The sequence below is a fragment of the Perognathus longimembris genome, chromosome 2 (genome assembly GCF_023159225.1).
Source record: "Perognathus longimembris pacificus isolate PPM17 chromosome 2, ASM2315922v1, whole genome shotgun sequence".
Lineage (NCBI taxonomy): Eukaryota > Metazoa > Chordata > Mammalia > Rodentia > Heteromyidae > Perognathus > Perognathus longimembris.
In genome coordinates, this window is record NC_063162.1 from 40,069,216 (window position 1) to 40,082,506 (window position 13,291).

Sequence of the window (13,291 nt, forward strand, 5' to 3'; positions counted from 1 at the left end):
AGAAATAGTGAAGAAAGCCAATAAGCCAATGTTTTAAAATACCGAGGAAGTTAGGCAGGCGGGGGAGGAGAAGTACCTAGTTTCCGTGTGTGCGCGCACGCACGAGTGCATGTTTTACAGTAGGATGCAGAGTTAGTGGTGTCAGGGAAAGAATCCAGGTCAAGCAACTGAAGCTGCCTAACCCACAATCTAAGAGTCAGTTTCTTCATTTGGTAAATGAAAGGGATGTGTTAGACTAACATTTCCCAAATTTTCTGGTACATAAGCATCATTGTTAAAAATACAAACAGACCAGGCCTCACCCAGGACTCTTGAATTCAAACCAGCAAGGTGAGGCTTGAGAAGTGATATTTTAACCAGCCCCTGGGGTAACTCTGATGTTCAGACGAGCTTGGGAAACACGAGATTATGTAATTAGTAAGACCTTTCAGCATTAAGATTGCTCAATGATCTTTCTACATACCAGGGTGCTCCCCAACATTTACCTTGCTGCTTTTCTTTCCTCCTCTTGAAAAAAGAAGAATCAAATAAAACCTCAATCAAGTTACATATTTTGGAGGGGGAGTGGGGCTTGGTGGGAGTGGTCTGCAGCTAAATCAAAATACATGTGGAGATTGTATTAGATACTTACAACTTTACACAGACTGTATACTGTATCTCCTAAACTAACACCAACTTTCAAGAAGCATCTACCATCCTTGAATTTAAATGGTTCAGGACTTTCTCAACCTCTTCTCTCTGGCCTATCAATAGGCTCTAAAGTCAGTGGCTTGAGGTATTAGGGATGTCAAGCAGCAAGGTAAGCACTGGTCAGGCTAGGATCTCATCTTCTCAGAAAACTGAACCAAACTTGTTCATGAGAAGGAGCACCTGCATAGGTTCAAGGACACAGAGAGAAGACATTATAGTAATTCCTCACGTGATGAGGTATATCAAATATCAGGGGAAAAATAGCATTGCCCTTGCAGAACACAGCTCTAGGCAGCTTCCTTGATGAATTTAAATCTCGGCTCATAAACCCATCTGCTCAAAAGGGACTTTGGAGCAAGTTTGTTCAGAAGAGTGAAAACGCACAAATCATGAGTTCATTTTCATTTATTCAGCATTATTTGTTGAGGAAATTAATTTACTCATATACTCAAAATTATTGGGGTTTTTAAGTCATCTTATGCATGGAGAATTGTTTTTTTTTGTTCTTTAGATACAGCAGCTGAACAACATTGATGCTTTTAAGACAGTCCTTAGCAACAAATGATGAAGTTCACTCTTTTCTTTTCCTTCCTCCCTTCCTTCCTTCCTTCCTTCCTTCCTTCCTTCCTTCCTTCCTTCCTTCCTTCCTTCCTTCCTTCTTCCTTCCTTCCTTTCTCCCTTCCTTCCTTCCCTCTTTCTCCTTCTTCCCTCCTTCCCTCCTTCCCTCCCTCCTCCCCCTCTTTCTCCTTCTTCCCTCCTTCCCTCCCTCCTCCCCCTCTCCCTTCCTCCCTTCCTCCCTTCCTCCCTCCCTCCTCCCTTCCTCCCTCTCTTCTTCCCTTCCTCCATCCCCCCTCTCTCTTTTTCATGGGCCTGTTCTAGCGCTTGAACTCAGGGCTTGGGCCCTGGGCTCCCCCCGACCCCCCTATCTTTCTCAGTTACACTTTTGGCTCTTTGGTGGTTAATTGGAGTAAGTCTCATGGCCTTTTCTGCCTGAGCTGACTTCAAACCTTAGTTCTCAGATATCAGCTTCCTCAGTAGCTAAGTTTACAGGCATGAGCCACCAGCACCCACCTACCATGCAGTTTTTATTTAGTAGAAGACAAATATTTTCTGGGTTCTTTTGAATCTTGCCAACATGCTTGATGGATGAGATCATTGCACCTATTAGGTTCCTCTCTGCTATTTTGTACAGTTGGGAAAAAAACCCTATGCTAAAATGTTGGCCAATCAGAAACTAAAAAGTTCTGGTTCTACAATTGAGAACCATATACCAAGAGTTTAATATATTTCTACAGACATATGTATAAAATATGGATGATAGTAGAGTCTCCTTCATAAGGGAGTTAGAAGGGTTAAATGCTTAACTCAATGTATGGAACATAATGAGTACTCAAAAGATACTGTTAGTACATACAGTGAGTCCTATAAACAAGTGAGTTCTCATTATAAACTCTCATAAATGAACTGTTAACTTTCCAGCTAAGACAGAGTCCGATACCACATTTAAAATGTATGTGCAAGAAAAGAAACACATTATTCTGTTCTTCGTGACTGTAGACTTAGATACTATTTTGGATAGTTTATTTTTAAAAGGTATTTACAGTATATACCCATTGACATAAATATATATGTCTGTAGGTATTCTAGGAGCAGGACAAGTTGTAGGAAGGAGAGTGTGGTTCAATTCAGTTGAGCAAGTGTTTTGCTACCAATGATTTGTTTGCAGTAGTTTGGCTGAGTTCACTTGCTTCTTAAAAACATGTCCTGTGGGGCTGGGGATATAGCCTAGTGGCAAGAGTGCCTGCCTCGGATACACGAGGCCCTAGGTTCGATTCCCCAGCACCACATATACAGAAAACGGCCAAAAGCGGCGCTGTGGCTCAAGTGGCAGAGTGCTAGCCTTGAGCGGGAAGAAGCCAGGGACAGTGCTCAGGCCCTGAGTACAAGGCCCAGGACTGGCCAAAAAACCCCCCAAAAAACATGTCCTGTGCTGAAATTTCTCTGAGAAATTTCAATTTCTGAGAAAGTGGTTTATATAATCATGTTTTTCCTGTTTTCTGGATGTTCTCTGCACGTTGTAAGATGTCAGCTTTTAAATAAGACATTGATAATATTCTCTAAGGGATGTCGAGAATAAAGGCTATTTTAATTATATTTTAGGAAAGAATTCCACAAGCAAATGTGACAGGAGTAAGATTCTAAGGGGGTAGAATGTCATTTTCATCTCTGTCTGATTTTTGCAGTAAGTCCACACATTGTCAGATTTACTTGACAATAAAGAAGTAGTTCAAAAACATTTTTCCTTCAAAACTTAAGTGAATGTGTTTGTATTAACATGTTTTAGCAACAATGAGATTGGAAATAAAATAAATTTTCACACACACACGCACACACACACACACCCATAGAAGTCTGGTAAGACTACTTTTTCACCACTAGGGGGTGACAGCTGATAATGAATTAACTTGCTTTAAAGTGAACCAAACCTCAGGCCTTATTAGGTAGGTATTTGATCATATTTCTATTACAGATTGCCTGGTGATATTTGGTTTGATACATTTTGTTTACCAAACATTTTCCATACCTAATATCTTTTTTTTTTTGCTATAGTCCTCCTGGGCCTGATAGAAGGACATTGTTGGAAGGCTTTGTGAATTTCAAAAAACTATGCCACCAAAACTTGATATGTCCTCTGTTCTTAACTACTGCATGTCCACTGATCCTGTGACATCACTGATGACAAGATAGGGACCAATAATATAATATTTGTCTTCATGGGGTTGTTACATAAGCCAAAGGAAAGATTAGAAAATGAGGTAAACACACAAAATAAGCATGTTAACGTGTTACATGTTAACAGAACAGATAAAGGACAGAAACATGAGGATGATGTCTAGAAGAGGTAGAATTAGGAAAGAGATACTTCAGATCAAATATTTACCTAACTTAGGGTATTATTTCTTTCTCTAACCAGCAGAATTTTGTTGTGCTCTGTTTAGTTTCATTCTGCAAAATCCTCTTAATTCACCCTGGCGGGTGGTATCTAGTGGTATCTAACATCGAATATCCTTATTAGTACATCTCTCACAGATACTTTGAATGCTCTCTTAGGGGAGGCATTTCAGGTGCTAATCTGTATCCCTTCTTATCTAATTAGTTGAAATGCTTCTGGAAAAAAAGCAAAACATACTTGTATACACAATTCAAATGTAAGACTTTGCTTATTCAAAGTTAGGCTTATTTAAAGTTAGAGAGTCATTTAGCATGGAAGATAAGGAATTATTCTAATGTTAATAAAAATATTGTTAATATTATAACCTTGTTACTGTTGGCATTGTGTTTTTCTGCTACTTGAAGCACATTTTATTCACTTTCCTATTTTATTAGATTTTTTTTCCTTACTGAAAGTCCTTATCCTTTATTGTCTTTCAATTTAAATCTTCATCTTTCAATTTCTAATGAGACTCTTGTGTTTGGGGTTTTATTTTTACTTCTCCCTCTCAGCTTAGCTTTCCCTACATGCCAAATATATCCTTGCTGTTTGTTTAAGAAATACTTAGGTGACCGGTCATATCTGCTTAGGATTTTCAAAACATTTCATCTTCACAATAAACAAATGTTAACTGGTTATCCTCCTAGTCTTCCTTGTAACAAGAGATGGGACAATGACCTCATCCTAGCCAATACGGCATGCGGGAAATTACATGGATATATTCTGAGAATAAAAGGAAAAAGGCATACTAGTCCCATCTTCATGGCTCTTTCCTTGCCTTGACTGAATCAGGCTATGCAGAGTGTAGAATCCGTGTCTCCGGATCCAATTTGTAAGCAAAATCCTGAGATGCCAGCCCCATGCCCTTGACAATGTGCAGCTGATGACTCAGCTCAAACGAATATTTACAATTGCCCTTCTGCTTCTTGCATCATTTAACTTAATGACTTTATTTTGCCACTGTTACATTTTTATATTGTTCTTGGGAGCCCAAATATGTCATAACCAATATAATCTAAATATTAAAACTCTCAAAAACATCATTTCATGCTTAACTTTTGGTACTCCTTAGAACATGGCTGGGTCTTGATAAAGAGTACTAACCAAATGAAAATGTGCACTCTACATGGCTTTCCTTTGTTCCCTCCCTACTTCCTCGTTCACCAAATGAACTTAGAATGAATCTTACATTCTTACATAAGAAGCTGCTGAACTGGGTGAGGAACTTCCCCTAGATGGGTCGGTTACACGGCATGCATGTGCGGAAGAGGGTGCCGTATGCTAACTTTGCCATGCAAGTGGTAACAATTGCAACTCACACACATGCGTGCACACATGATTTTAGAGGGTAGAGGTTTCTCATCTTCCTGCCTACTGGCGCCAGCACTGCACCTGGCACAGAGTGTATACATATGGTGAGCAAGGGGGAGAAGAGAAGGGAAAGAAGTCAGAAGTAGGAAAATGTCTTGAGCTCTTAAAGAGTATGATATAGATCATTGTAGCAGGAAAATTGCCTTCTTCATCTTCACATCACCCATACTAGGGTTCCGCAGTGTGATCATTCAGAATCAGATGGAGCTTTGCTAAAATCAGATCCTGGGCCTCACTCTAAAACTACAGAATCAAAAACCTACGAGAGGAAGATCAGGAATCCCTAATTTTATTCACTTGTGAATTACTGCCTCAGTGTCCAGTAAGATCTTCAGGTATGTATAGTAACTGTTCATTAAATAATAGTATGAATAAAATGATCCAATCCAATATCTACAGTCATGCCTTTAAAGCCTAATATATTTAACAAAGCAAAATAATTCATTTGGAGAAATGTCTACTTTTTTTTTTTGGCCAGTCCTGGGACTTGGACTCAGGGCCTGAGCACTGTCCCTGGCTTCTTTTTGCTCAAGGCTAGCACTCTGCCACTTGAGCCACAGCGCCACTTCTGGCCATTTTCTGTATATGTGGTGCTGGGGAATTGAACCCAAGGCCTCATGTATAGGAGGCAAGCACTCTTGCCACAAGGCCATATCCCCAACCCAAAATGTCTACTTTTTAAAGAAGGCAACATATTTTCTTTGATAACCAAGAAGATAGACTATTAAATACTTTGCTTAGTTTCAAATGTAAACAAAATTTTAAAAATAAAGATTTCTTTTAAAATACTGTGAACTAAGATATTAATCCAAAGCCTTCTGGGCTCTCATCCCCTGGAATATCTCTTGCTACATGTCTAGGACACTTTCCATACACACTTCTCCTCAGAACCTCAGCAGAGCTAAATTCTGATGTAAGTTCACTAAAGCATGAGCTCATTTCTACACAGAGGTAGAATATATAATGAACAAAATGGGCAGTAGTACAGCTTCTTCTTGTAATTTTAGCTTGGCAATAGTTTAGATTTCTTTCTTTCTTCCTTCCTTCCTTCCTTCCTTCCTTCCTTCCTTCCTTCCTTCCTTCCTTCCTTCCTTCCTTCCTTCCTCTCTCTCTTTCTTTCTCTTTCTTTCTTTCTTTCTTTCTTTCTTTCTTTTTATGATATCAAACATATTTTCTTTCTTTCTTTAAGTGGTGGTAGTGCAGGAGTTTGTGAAGTTTGAATTCAGTGCCTTGTACTTGCTAAGCAAGCACTCCACCACGTGGGTGACACGCCTCTTCCCACACAAGCAGAAAGCAGACTCACTCCACACCAGCCACAGCCCCACTTCCTTTAAAGACTTAGGCTTTCCCTGCTTCTGCTGAAGTCAGGATACGCTGTGTGTGATCCACTCTGGGAAAACCAGACCAACTGTGTTGGGAGGCACTGTCTGGGTTCTCTGTACAGGAAGAGAGAACGATCTTGCTTGATCGTTAATGTTGGGGGATTTGGTTTGACATTGTGTGATATCAGAAAGTGATCTGTTTGATTGGAGGGAGAAAGTATGTCTTTTACTTTTTAAGCCAATGTTTTACACAATGAACTGGATAATCTAACCCCATTGTAGGCATTCGATTTATCTCTTCTCAACAAAGGCATTGTGTTCCTTTCAAACTATCTGCATTGACTCAAAAGCTATTGCTTCAACTGGAGCTCCTTATTTTTCTCTCTCCACTAACATGAAGAACAATGCTCATGATGTTCAGTAAGCAGTTACTAGGTACTTTATCTACCATGCAATAAGGATTCAATGAAGTAAGTTCTACTCCGTTCCCTTTTGCTCACTACCTTACATATGTAACTGTAACCTCTTGACAATAAAATTAAATTTAAAAAATTTAAAAAGGAGATAACCAGACAGGTTAAAATTACTTGGCTAAGGTCACCTAGCCAGTATTTTGCTGAACTGTGATTTGAACCTAATGTCTAATTCTAAAGTCCATGCTAGAAGCCATTCCCTACCCATTGGAATTCTTTTGTTCCTACATTATTCCCCAGTCCCTTAACTTTTTGCATTGATCTTTACCTAAACCACACATAGCAATAATTTAAATGATAAAGTCATAGTGTATTAGAGAAAAGAGATCCTCAAAGGCAGCTAGAACATCTATCTCACTATTTTAGAGATGAGAAAATTTGAGGATAGTAAGTACCTGTTAAGTTAGTAAGTAAGGTATTAACACCTAGGAATATGCATCTTAAAAATAACTCCATAGTAAGCCTAGGCATAAATACGTCTAAAGTTAGGATCCACTCATATTCTTTATCACTTGGCATTTTGTCTGTTTTGTATGTGTTGATCTAGCACTCAAATCATACTCTTTTGGAACATTGTTCTATACTTCAGAATCTCCTCTACAGTTTCCAGCCAAGAAATAAATATATATATATAAATATATATATATATATATATATATATATATATATAAAATGTGTATAGTATATGCTTGTGAATTGGATTTGGAAAACAAAATTAGATTCTGAATGCTTGACTGGGAAGTGATGGGGAAATCAATTTTGTAGATTGAGCCCAATGACATAGAGAGCAAATACTCCAGGTAAGAAACAAATAAAATGATAAAATAAAATAAAATAAAATGATAAAATGATAAAATAAAATGATAAAATTTGGCTGGTCTTATTTGCTTCTATTCATAATGACTAGGGAGCCTAGTTGACCACAGATTTTGGATAAGTAAAGTCTTGATTTTTGTCATCCTTTTGCTTTTGCAGGCTGGGTAGACATGCTTAGTAACTGTGATCTCCAGATGTTCAGGACCTGTCTTATACTGTGATACACACAAAACCATGCCCCTTGGAGTGGCAGAGCCTTATATGGAAGCAGAGTGTACTTTTTTTGCTCTACTGGAGGATCTTTAAATAGCAGGGAACAGCATCTCAAATCTTTCCAAAGAACTACTTAAAGTTATTTTTCTCCATGACAACAGCCTGCCAATAAGGATAGAATTTAAAGAGCCAGGACCTCAAACAGAAAGAGAAAAGGAAACGTTTCCCTGTTCAATTGAATACTCAAAGATGAACCCAAGCCAGCATGTAAATTCCACACACTGACTCACAGCTCTAGTACAGATGAGCAATCAGATTGTATTCTTTAATTAAACCATATGCAAAATCAAGAGGATATTTTAAAAGTGTTCACTTAGTGGTGGATGGGGTGGGGGCAATATTCAAAAATACATTATGCTTTCTGGGGATGAAATAGTGGGTTCATTTTCCTCTTAACTTTAGAAGTTTGGAGGAATTCATTATTTGGGTGCATAATATCAACTACTAAGCATATTTTGTATGTGCGCCTGCACCGCTCAGAAACACCTTTGCCTCAGGAAAGCTGACTCACATCCCCAGCTGTAACGCACTCCAGTCTTGAGTCTTCCATCAAGTGAAAATACTCAGATCTTTCTTTCTCAGGAGTCTTTCTACTGGCTTCTTGCTTTTATAATCTGGGAGGTTAACTTTATTCTTCCACACTGGAGATTTTCCTTCTACTCCTAACTGTTCCCCAAAATGAGGAGAGAGTGACCTTTATAACTTCTTTTCCCTCCACCTCTGATCATACAAACCTTAGCCCAAAGGAGTAATGTAAGTTTTAGAACTGATCCAGTCCAGAAACAGAACAATTTTCCTTTGGATACAGGCATACACTCTGTAACCCTCCCAACAGTGTTCCAGAAGATTTAAAATTTTAGATTCTTGGACCCTGAGTTAGTGACAGGTGGATCTCTAGCTTGTCATCAGCAAATTTCATCTTCTATACCCATGCCAATGACCACTATCCTCTCAACAAATATCTCATGTGACCTTGTGCCCAGTGCTAAGCTAGGCTCTAGAGCCGTGAATGAATCAATCATTAACTTTTATCATCCATACTTTTCCTATGCCTAGTTCTAGTTCTGACGTTTTTTTTTTTTGTTTGTTTGTTTTTGCCAGTCCTGGGCCTTGGACTCAGGGCCTGAGCACTGTCTCTGGCTTCTTTTTGCTCAAGGCTAGCACTCTGCCACTTGAGCCACAGCGCCACTTCTGGCCATTTTCTATATATGTGGTGCTGGGGAATTGAACCCAGGGCCTCATGTGTATGAGGCAAGCACTCTTGCCACTAGGCCATATTCCCAGGCCTAGTTCTGACTTTTGAACATATATGGTGAGCCTTTCCATTCCTTCTGAGATTTGGAAAGGATGATGGGATTCTCTCTTCAATGTCTATTGTCATTCTGATCTTCCCTCCATTTGGATATGATGCCATTTGCTCATGGACTCTTTCAAAGACATCTACTATAGATAGCACCTTTCTCCTGAGCTCTGCTGCCTTCTGTTTAGAGTTGCTGGTTACAATTCCCTAAATTGATGGAGTTACATTGTCAATTATGATTTCAGAGTCTAAAGGTGCAAGTGTGCATATTTCTATGTCCCTCAGGGAGATGGAGTTAAAAACATGAACTTCAACCTGGGGAGTTGTTTTTCTTTTCCTGCTCTTTAACCAGCAAATAAATGCCATCGTAGGTTTGAAAAGTGAAATGCTAGCTTTTAAACAACTTGCAAATGATAGAGTTCAGGATTTCAAGGGGAAAAAATGGGCTCCATAAAAATGTCTGTGGCCAGCACCCCTACATTGTCCTTTTAGTTAGTAAATTGAGACTAAATGGCCACAAGAATGTAATCACCTTTAACTGCATTTCACTGAGAACTAATGTCCCTGTGACCAGAAAATAATGTTACCTTAAAAAATATTAAGCCAGGCTTCTCCACTATGACAACTTAAATAAGCAGTGATTACAGTCCTTGAACTTTGGCCCCCCATGGAGTACAACTTGACTCTGAGGGAACAGCTATGCATCTGTTACACCACAGCATAATGAATGGCAAAGGTTTTGACCAGTATTACCGATGATAGATCTCTCTGCTCTTAGACTTGGCTTCTTCCAGGGCTCCAAGAAGAGGTGATCATCACCTCAGAGATTGAAAGGATTTAGTTGTCCTGGCAGATTCCCACCTTGTCCTTCTCTTCAGATGCATCTCTGCCCTTCTCCGTGTCTTGGGAGGGTAATCCCTATAGATGAGTCTTTGGGCTTGCCCTCTGGCTTCCTGTTGAGTTTGAAGAAGAGACTGTGGTAGGAGTCTGGAGGGTGGGGAGAGATGGGTCAATGTAGACTTCTAAGCCCTTTGTTTATGGTTTCTGTAGGGTTTGTTTTGTTTTGTGTTTTGCCTCTAGAAATAGCTAAGCCAAATTTCTTCAAACCCTAGTGTTTGCCATGCAGCCCCTCATGTATGGTCCCATGACTCTGACCTCCAGAAACCACATTTTTCCTGCGCTCTTGCTTTCCCGTTTTTGCTTTCTTCTGTATGTCTCTGCCACCCCAGCTTTCACTTAACCTGCACTTGCCTCTGTCCTCACATTGCTGCCTCTTCCTTAAATCTGGAACGAATCATTTCCTCGCAGATAATTCTTTCTTGGATATTTGAACTTCTCATAAACCATCAGGTAAATATTTTTCTTACCTTCTTCAGGTAGGCACAGTCTTTACTTCCAGGACTAGAGAGGTAAAATAGTTCCAACCTGGAAGCTCATAAGGGTCACCGGCAAGCTATGAAGAAGATACAGAATTTGAGATCCAACCTTCCTGGTAAAATTCTTCAAATGCAACTTCCAAAACAGTCCACAAAAGAATGGCAAAACACCAACTATTAGTTGCTGAGTATGTGGAGTTTGTTATAACTATTCTTAATTTTGTATATTTGAAAATTTTCATTATAAACAAGAACAAAATATGTAAGATTTGTCATTAAAAAAATCATTGATTCCAAGTAAAGGTCTGATTTTGTTTTGCTATTCTCATTGTTACCTGTCTCCATTTGCCTTAGTCACACCACTGAAGAGACTCGACATGGATAAACAATTGATGTGGGACAGAGAGATCCAGCCAGCATCTTCTGTGTTCTATAATCTTGGCACCAGAGATCTACAGACTCTAGTATCTACCTCATATGATATTCTAAATGATTAGGGTTGAGCTTATTTGGCCAAATCTTATATTTCTTTTTGAATAGTTTCTGCTCAAACATAATTTATAACCTTCAGTTAAATTCTATGAATACAGAATGAGAAAACTGAAATCATTACACTTGGGTGTGGCTCTTTCTTCTTTTGTTCTGTGAAGGCGTGTGTGAAGTTTCTCATAAATCTCACAGTTCTATTTGTACCCTACTAGAAAAGAACCCAGAACTTCAAGTAGCGAACTCAGGTATCTAGTTCTCACTTGCTTCTGATCTTGAGAAGAAACTTACCTTCTCATAGCATGGTATGAGGCCGATTGCTCAAAGGCTAATTAGTTGCAAGCATAGTGCTTGGGTCGGATTCACAGTCATGTTACTTCCTAGGCACATAACTTAAAGCAAATTCTTCATGGTTTGTTGTTATTAATCTGGAAAAAGGAATGCTTAGCAGGAACCACATCACTGAGTTATTCGGAAGATCAAATGACCTATTTATTATATGTGAAGAGAGTCCCATCATGTCTGATGTGTAGTAAGACTATGAAAGTGCTAACAGATATTTGTTATCATTATTGCTGCTAGAATGTATCTATATATCTTTGGCAAGCAAGGCAGATAGAAGCATAGCAAAGGCTTCAGAAAATTGCAATAAAATATGGAAATGGTTTCTGTAGGTATTATAGAAATTAATAGGTGGGCCAATTGATTTTTAAAAGGCTATGGGGCTAAATCTATGGATGTTGGTCATTTTTTTATAGTTCTGGGCTTTGGTACCAACATAGGTGGAAGAGCTGGCTGGAAAGGAAATTGTTCTTTGCCTGCTCTGGCCAGGAACTGACATGAGCAGCCTGTTAGTGGTTATAGAAATTAATAGGTGGGCCGATTGATTTTTTAAAAGGCTATGTGGCTAAATCTATGGATGTTGGTCCTTTTTGATAGTTTTGGGCTTTGGTACCAACATGGGTGGAAGAGCTGACTGGAAAGGAAATTGTTCTTTGCCTGCTCTGGCCAGGAACTGACATGAGCAGCCTGTTAGTGGTTTTGATGTGTGGGAGGTGACAGTGAAAGAAAGAATAGAGGCCCATTGAGGATGTTCCTAAATCAAGTAAGAAAAGACAGAAGGCCAAGATGGCCTTGGCTTGTGTCTGTCAATTCTCAGCCAAGCTGAGGACACACAGCTTAATTTAGCAAACCTGATCTCATGTTCTTGTCAATTAAGAACACACAAATGTGTTTTGAATTTTCTAGACAGGAGTGTATTATCTCCTCATGTTAACTACTAAAATTGTTGATAAGATCCAATCTCAAAAAGTTGGACAGTGATGGGTGGTGAAGAGAGAGAGAGGTCTTTTAATAATTTAGTATGTGAATATATACCTTAGTATATCAGTCGATATTAAAGAACAATGGATGGCTGGGAGGAAAAGACGAGCCTTTTTGGGCTAACTTAGCCTAACCTAAATAAACTAACAAAATAAGCTAACTTAGTCTAACCTACCATAGCCAATACCTGCAGACCTCAATTTAAGAATCTATGTTTAAGACTTTTAGATGTGGAATCTGGGTTTTACAGGAGCCAGATGCTAAATGACATAAAGTAATTCACTCTCAAGCCAATATTTAACAAAAGATTGAGATCTAGCCCATTGAACCTTAGGTAAGTGTGCGTGTACTCTAAATGTGATTGCTCACATTCTGGTGTTTTCTGCTAGCTAATGTTGAAATACATACCACAGGAGTTGTGGCATGTGTTTAAGAATCATCAGCTACAAAGAGCCTCAGATTCTATTGCTAGTTTTACTTTGTGAATGGCAAGGGGAGATACCATCATAGCGCAAGGACTACACAGTGTATCATTCACCCTATTGTTCTGAAGACTGTTAGACAGTCACATTGGATGGCTGTCTGTCTCCTGACAATATGCTGGGAGCAGGACTTGTGTTTTACTGATTTCTTGGGGAGTGACTACTTTCCTGTGAGTATTCTTATTTTTTCACTCTCTATTCTAATATTCTCTGAACAAGTGCTATGCAATACTTTCCTGCTCACAGTATACATATACATACATACATACATATGATATTAGAAATTGAATTCAAAGTCTTGCACTGGATTGACAGGTGCTCTATCACTTCAACTATACTCCTAGTCCTCACCCCCTTTTTTGTCATTCATGGGGCTTGAACTCAGGG

The 13,291-nt window shown here is 39.0% G+C and overlaps 1 long non-coding RNA gene across 1 annotated transcript; it reads right to left on the reverse strand.

Annotated features, from left to right (window-relative positions):
• Positions 1-498: 498 nt before the first annotated feature.
• LOC125343267 lies at positions 499-8,605 on the reverse strand. Its single transcript, XR_007209299.1, has 2 exons — positions 8,411-8,605; positions 499-870 (listed from the first exon to the last, which is right to left on the reverse strand). It is a non-coding gene; the product is annotated as an uncharacterized LOC125343267 (long non-coding RNA).
• Between the last annotated feature and the right edge of the window lie 4,686 nt (positions 8,606-13,291).